At 48.1% G+C, this 7,609-nt stretch overlaps 1 protein-coding gene across 5 annotated transcripts in view; it reads left to right on the top strand.

The window, feature by feature from the left end:
• Positions 1-1,393: 1,393 nt before the first annotated feature.
• RIMKLB (ribosomal modification protein rimK like family member B) overlaps positions 1,394-7,609 on the top strand; it is a 49,507-nt gene continuing 43,291 nt past the window's right edge. For all 5 annotated transcript variants that reach the window (XR_016276998.1, XR_016276980.1, XR_016276992.1 and 2 more), the window contains exons 1-2: positions 1,394-2,259; positions 4,064-4,459. The gene's annotated coding sequence lies outside the window, so the exon portion shown is untranslated. The remainder of the gene's footprint in view (positions 2,260-4,063; positions 4,460-7,609) is intronic.

Below are 7,609 nucleotides of genomic sequence, written 5' to 3'. Positions count from 1 at the left end.
GTGGGGTCCAGAGCAGGGCCCACAACAAACTCCAACTCCCAGAATTCCATGCCCTTGAGCTAGACAAAGAGTTAAAGCAGTGCCAAACCGGGTTATTCCTCAAGTGTGGATGCAGCCTCAGGAGTGGATGGGCTCCATTAGGGAAGAGTGCTTAAATGGCCACTTTTATGTATTTATGTAAATAATGTGTATATTGTATATTATACAGTATGTATTTATGTACATTTTTGTCTTGTTTTTTTTTGGGGGGGAGGCAGTAAGTTCCTTAAAAGAAAGGAAAAAAAAATTCCCCGATAGAGGCTGGGGATTATTTGAGCAGCCCCTCGCTGAGGCGAAAGAACGGCCACGACGGTGTGTCTATCTGTGAGGGGGCGCGAGACGGGCGAACGGCCGTTGCTCGACGGCTCCTCGCGCACGCGCGTTCCCCCTCCCCTCCCCCTTTTGCTATTAGAGTCGCTTGTGAAGAGAGAAAAAGAGAGAACCCCCCCTCCCCACCGCCCGTCCGCGCGCGCTGGTCCTTGGACCTGATTGGCTGGAGGAAAGAGGAAGGGGGTGAGTGAGGGGAGGGGGGCTTCGAGTCTGAAGGGAGAAAAAAGAGGGGGCGGGGCCTTTTCCTTCCCCTCATCCCTGGTTGGTTCGTTGTCGCGCGCGAGCGCTGGGAGGAGGAGGAGGAAGAGGGGGCGTGGCCTTCTCCTTTTCATCCCTGAGACTCTCTGTCTGCGGTCGTTGGTGCGCGCGAGCGCCAGGAGGAGGAGGAGGAGGGGGCGGAGTCTTCGCCTTCTTCTCCCTATCCCTGAGACTCCGCTCGGTTCATTGGTGCGCGCGACCGAGCGCACGCGAGAAGGAGGAGGAGGAGGAGGAGGAGGGATAGGAGGAGGCGGGGCCGTCGACTTCTCTCTCAGTCATCCCTGAGATTTTTGTTTGTTTGTTTGTTTGGTTAGTTGGCGCGCGCCAGCGAGCGCTGCCTAGGAGGAATAGGAAGGGGCGGGGCCTTCACCTTGCCCTCATCCCCTGAGGCTCGCGGTGTGGTTAGTTGGCGCGCGCGCCGGCAGGATAAGGGGGCGGGGCCTTCTCCTTTTCGTCCCTGACAGACTGTTCTGCTTGTTTAGTTGGCACGCCCGAGCGCCGGGAGGGGGAGGAGGAGGAGGAGGAGGAACAAGAGGGGGGCGGGGCCTTCCCTAAATCTCCTCATTCCTGTGGCACTCCTTGCCTGGTTGGCGCGCGAGGAGGAGGAGGAGGAATAAGAAGGGGGCGTGGCCTTTGCCTCATCCCTGAGACGCTCTCCGTCTGGTTCGTTGGCGCGCGCGCGCGTGCGAGAAAGAGAGAGACCGCGAGCCAGCAGCAGCAGCAGCACGCTTCCCTCGCGGACCAGCCGCGCGTGCGCACTCTCGTTCGCGCGCGCGCGCCCCCCTGCCGCGCCTTGTGAGACTCTCCTCCTCCTCGCTCGATCGCTCGCATCTTCTCCAGCCACTCAGTCAGTCAGTCAGTCCGGTCCTGCCCGGGAGGCATCGTCTTCTGTTTTCTCTGGAGCAAGGACTAGGAGGACTAATTAAAAGGGGGGGGAGGCGGAGGAGGCGGCTCGCTCTGCGGAACAGCCTCGGGGCTGCCTCCCTCCCTCCCTCCCTCCCTCGCCCCTGCCTCTGGCTCTCGTCTGGGGGGGGATCCCTCCGAGGTCGCCCCCCGTCCTCCCTCCTCCATTCCAACCCCTCCATCGGGTACCCCAGGCTTGAACGTATTTTTATTATCAAGTCCCTTTTTTGTGAGGAGGGGCGGGGCGGGGGTCGCCTCCCCTTCACGATTATTGTTTTTAAATCGCCATTCTTGCCCATTCTTCTGGTATAAAGAGCGCCTGCAAGAAAAAAAGACGGGATACTATATATATATATATATATATATATACACACACACACTATATATATATATATATATATGTATATCTAGTTACAAGTAAAGAGGGGTCTGCGATTGAACCTCCCTCCCTTGCAGAGCAGCTTTTAAAGGGCGCTCCCCCTCCCCCAGCCTTGCCTTTCCCGCCACCCTATTTGCCTCTCCTGCTTTTATTAATATTATAATTATTAATATTATTATAATACTGTGTTATTATTATTATTATTACATTATAATATTAATATCTGGTACTTTTATTAATAATTTAACTACAAAGAGGGAGAGAGAGAGAGAGACACTCCGCCATCTCAAGAAGAAGAAGAAGAAGAAGAAGAAGAGGAGGAGGAAAAGGAGACAAAAAGCAGCAACCAGGTTAGTGGATCGTCTTTTAAAAACAAAAAGAGGTGGGGGTCTTTTTTGCCCCCCCCCCCGTTTTCTTTTCTTCTTCTTTCATTCTTCCTTCCTTCCTTTCTTTACACTCCGCCCTTCAGCCCTAAAGGCTGTCAGAGAGGCTTGCAATTATTACTATTTCTAACTAGACGTTTACCTAAACGCTGGTGCCCAGTTTGGGCACATATATTGCCTGCAAAAGGCAGCTGCCGCCTTCTAAAAGGGGTTTTGTGTGTGTCTTTCTGCGTGGCGACGACGACGTGCCGAAGCTGTGTCTCTTGTGTGTGGGGGAAGAAGCATTTCCAGCTCTTTCTGCCACGCGTGGTCTTAAAACAAAGCCCTCCCTCCCTCCCTCTTCTTCTTCCTCCTCCTCGACTGTGTTATTTCCTTTCTTAAAATGTTACTATTGTAGTTGTGTGTTTTTCTCCTTTTTCAAAAACAGGGTGCCGTCTGCCTATGGTTGAGGAATGCCGCAGCCTCCTTGCGAGGTCTTCTGTTAAAGATCACGCTTTGTTGTAATTAAACCCCTGACTTGTCAGCAAGGAATGTCTCGAATGACTTTTCTCTTCAGGGATTGCGGTTGGTTTCTTTTATCCTTCGGAGCACAGGAAAGGGGGGGTTTCTGATTTTTAGGCTGCATCCACACTGCAGAAATAATCCGGTTTGACCCCACTTTAACTGCCGTGGCTCAATGCTAGGGAATTCTGAGAACTGGAACCTGGGAACTGTAGTTCTTTGTGGGTTTTTCAGGCTATGCGGCCATGTTCTAGCAGAGTTTCTTCCTGACGTTTCTTTCTCTGAAGATGCCAGCCACAGTCGCTGGCAAAACGTCAGGAAGAAACTCTTCTAGAACATGGCCGCATAGCCTGAAAAACCCACAAAAAACTATGGATGCCGGCCATGAAAGCCTTTGACTTCACACTGGGAACTGTAGTTTGCTGTGGCAGCAGAACTCTGACAGAGAGGGCTACATCATCTCACAGAACTACAACTCCCAGAATTCCCTAGCATTGAGCACTACAGATGCTCAGCCTAAGGTTCAGAACACAATGCAGAAATAATCCAGTTTGACACCACTTTAAACTGCCCTGGCTCAATGCTACGGAAGTCTGAGAACTATAGTTTTGAGATACATTTAGCCTTCTCTGTCAGAGAAGGTGCCACAGCAAACTACAATTCCCAGGATTCCCTAGCAATGAGACAGGACAGTTAAAGCATTCTCAAACTGGGTTGTTTCTGCAGTATGGTTTGGACCTGAATCAGACATTCCCCCCTCTCCCCAAATTCATTTTCCTATTATGTTTATTTCTAGATCTATAAAATTTGTATTTAGCCTGCCTCTGCACTGCAGAAATAATCCAGTTTGACCCCTTTTTAACTGTCATGGCTCCATATAACTGTATGGCTGCATCTGCACTGTAAAAATAATGCAGTTTGACGCTACTTTGGCTGCATCCACATGCAGAAATAATCCAATTTGACATCACGTTAACTGCCATGTCCCAATGCTATGAAATTCTGGGAATTGCAGTTTTCTGAGAGATTTAGCTGCCTCTGTGAGAGAGGTCTGGTGCCGCAACAAACTACAGTTCCCAGAATTCTGCAGCATGGAGCCATGGTAGTCAAAGCAGGTCAAACTGGATTATTTCTGCAGTGCAGAGGCAGCCTTAGGCTAGTTTCTTTTCCCTTTCAGGTTGCCTTAGGTGTCGGATGCCCCATTGCCTTAGAATTTGCCTTAGTAAGGCTTAATCTAACCTGGATTTTCTTTTTGTTTCCACCCCCTTAGGTATTGGTGATGCCAGGTGCAGCCTTTGCAGAGGTCCAGTTCTGAAGGAGCAAAAACACATGCCATTTCCCCTACTCTGAATTTTCTGTGCTTCAGATATTCCTTGTTCTATCATCCCTTCCTTGGAAGGCACAAAAACAATAATCTCCCTCACCAGATTACTTCAGTCTCCTAGGTATCTGTGTTGGCCCTCGGTCAATTGGGGTACCAGAAGAATACAATTCACATGCCACCTTCCTTCTTCTGGAGTCTCTGCGGCCAGACCACTCTGGAAGACCCAGAAGGTGCGGAGAGGACTTGAGGATTCGTGAAGGGGGTCAAAGAGAGCGCTCCAGAAATACCTCTCACCCCAGAGGGATCGAAGCATCACACTTGCTTTCCCCAGCTCCAAGTGTGGTAAGTTACAATGACATTACTCACAGACGCTATGCATTTCCACCGCCCTAGTGAAGACACATGGCTAGAGATTGTGAGACTAAATGAGAGGGACATAGGGGGATATGTGTGTGCTTGTGTGTGTATATAAGATGTGCGTTTGTGATTCCTTTATGCTATCAGTTTAGGATTAAGGGTTGTACAGCAGGCCCTTCCCTTATGGTGGGATCCGTTCCAGATGCCCCATGTAAGGGGAAATATGCGTATGTTTATGCCCCATTGCAAACAATGGGGTGTGTGCTTGTGGCATAGGGGGTCGCCATTTCTTTAATCATCGTGTGGCTTCAGTGTAATCTCAAGGCCACGTATACTGCTCCTGCATATGGTGCAGACATACTGTAGATGTATATAGATACATAAAATAGCTTGCACTTACAATATGGGCACCTCAGCAAAAAGAATGAAGATTTACTGGGTGTGGAGTGATTTTTCTTTATAGCTTACAAGGAAAAGGGGACTGAGATGGCCTTAGTTGCTTAGGGGACATTGTGGTAATCTAGCCTGAAGGGGTGGAGAGAGTCAGATGGGTTTTCACATACAGACCTGGCAATACAACAGAGAAGTGACATGAAGGTTAAGGAGTGTTTTGCATTTCTGCAGCGGGCCAGCTGGGTAGCTGAAATATTTCTTCCTTGCCAGACTGTGGCGTCCTTTGCGAATACAAAGGGAAACGATTGAGAGAAGCGTGATTCTTTCAAAGAAGTTGCAGTTGCATCACCTGGGTGCAGTGGTTTTTCTGTCATGGGGTGCAGAGAGAAGAAGTGGATCGACTGTGCGGTTATTCAGGCTGTCTTGCTCATGTTATTTTGAAGTCCGTCTTTAACAACAATGAACCTATCCTTGCTTACTGAAGATAAAACTAAATATTCAAATGGTAACGTAATTTAAGGTGTGGTTTGGGATATAAATACTGCACTTTAGTTTATTCTCCTGGATTGCGAGGCAAGAACAAAACGTTGTACTGTGTGCTGGTTTAGATGAAATGGTACACCCTGTTTTGTATTGAACTAAGAATGGAGAAAGGCAGTACTGTGCAAGCAGACATAAGAAAATGTAAGGGTGGAGCTAGACTTGTGCATGTAATGTTAAGTTGTGCTGAGATGCTACATCTGAATTGGCTCACTATATGATCTCTTTTCCAGGGTTATACAGATTCTCTACTCATACTCTCCACCTTTGAATTTTGTAATGTTCCAGGTGGTTTTAGCTAAACATGTTTACAACTGGGGTATGATTTTAATGAATTCCATAATGTGGCAACTGACTATTTTGTCGTCTTCCTGTTGCATGTTGGAATCAGTCAGGGTTCCTTTTATCCTCTGTCACAGATGAAGGATTCCACAGTTTCCAAGTGCTGTTTCACTTGGCTAAAAGGTCTTGTGACTTTAAAATTCCAAACTAGTGAGAAAGATTATTATCAAAAGGAGAACAAACCCAAGTATTATGTCATAGTAAAATTGTACTGAAAAGATACATTTTTATAAGGCATTCTGAAGGATGCTGTCTACTCCATTGCATCATACCAAGAAACAGAATCCTGGATCAGGGATGTGTACAGTGGAACCTCGCCATAGGCGAGCGCGCCATACGCGGCCTTGAGCATGCACGCTCAAGCCGCGGCGAGCGCGCGGGGCAGAAGGGGCGGCACGTCCCATTCAGTTGAATGGGCTCGCGAAGCTGTTGCGCCGCGTGCGCGCCTGTTGCGCCGCGCGCACCTTCGCGCCGCCGTGCATGAGCCCCATTGTTTACAATGGGGCTCGAGCATAGGCGGAAATCGCCATACGCGGAGGGATCCGGAACGGATCCCCCACGTATGGCGAGGTTCCACTGTACTAGCAAATTAAGGCTTGTGATCCTGAGATAAAGACTGGTTCAATACTTCCATTGGGTGGGATCCATTGAGATCGATTCTTTGGGATAAGTTGCAATGTCACAGTTAATAATAATAATAATAATAATAATAGGATTTATTTATATGCCGCCCAATCACTGGGAATCCTGGTGGCTTACAACAGAGGGGATAATAGACGGTTCCCTGCCCTCAGGCTTACAATCTAAAAAGACACGACACAAAAGGAGAAGGGAATGGTGAGGGAGGAGGGGATCAGGTCCAGCAGTTCTTCTCTCCTTCTGAGGCCTGGACCAAGGCAGATGGACTGGAGGGAGGGCTCTGCTTCTTAATAGATAATAATAATAATAATAATAATAATAATAATAATAATAGTTTTCCTACCCGCCTCTCTCCATGGATCTAGATGGCCATCTGTCGGGGATGCTTTGATTGGGAGTTCCTGCATGGCAGGGGGTTGGATTGGATGGCCCTTGCGGCCTCTTCCAACTCTATGATTCTATGATTCTAACAATTGACAAACAAAATCAGTTAAAACACATCAGTTAAAGCATGCATCAGTTTAAAAGGACAGAAAAGATATACACGTACTAAAATGATCCACATTTAAAATTCATCAGTTAAAATTCATAATTTAAGGAGATGCACTGGGCAGGTTTTCCCCTTGTTCCACTGGTGTCCCTATGTTCATCCCTTTTTTCAGGATGAGTTACACTTGTTATGTGCTAGAACCCCAAGCTTTGCTTTCTGCTCCCATCTTTAATCTCTTGGCATCTCCAGTTAGATGACTTGGGCAAAAGGTGAAGACATGATCTCTGCCTGTGTCTCTGGAGAGCTGTTGCTAGTTGAATTACAGCTTGGAGATGAAGCAGTCCCAGGTATAAGGCAGCTTCCTCTGGTCCGTTGTTCTTTACAGTGGGGACAAATAACGCACTGCACTTGAGAATATTGTAAAGACAAACCCTATCTACATAATCTTGACAATTGGTTGGGCTTCCACCCATGGGAGCCCCATTATGAGTATACTCTGTGTGCACAGACCCATTCATTGTACAGTGTGCCCTTGCCTTACACATGGATCTGTTCCAGACCCCACCGCATAAGGCAAGTTCTACATGTGCTTGAGCCCCACTGAAACTAATGGGGCTTGTGCACGCGGCACAGTGCAGCCATTTCCTCTTCATTGTGCAGCTTTCAGCATAAGCTCGTTTATGATGCAGGCGCACTGTACAATTTCAAGAGGATATCACAGGGCCTCGTAC

The sequence above is a fragment of the Sceloporus occidentalis genome, unplaced genomic scaffold (assembly GCF_023333645.1).
Source record: "Sceloporus occidentalis isolate IW3139 unplaced genomic scaffold, rSceOcc1.0.p SCAF_1, whole genome shotgun sequence".
NCBI lineage: Eukaryota > Metazoa > Chordata > Lepidosauria > Squamata > Phrynosomatidae > Sceloporus > Sceloporus occidentalis.
The sequence above is the reverse complement of the archived record's forward strand: the minus strand, read 5'-3'. Positions and strand labels throughout refer to the sequence as shown.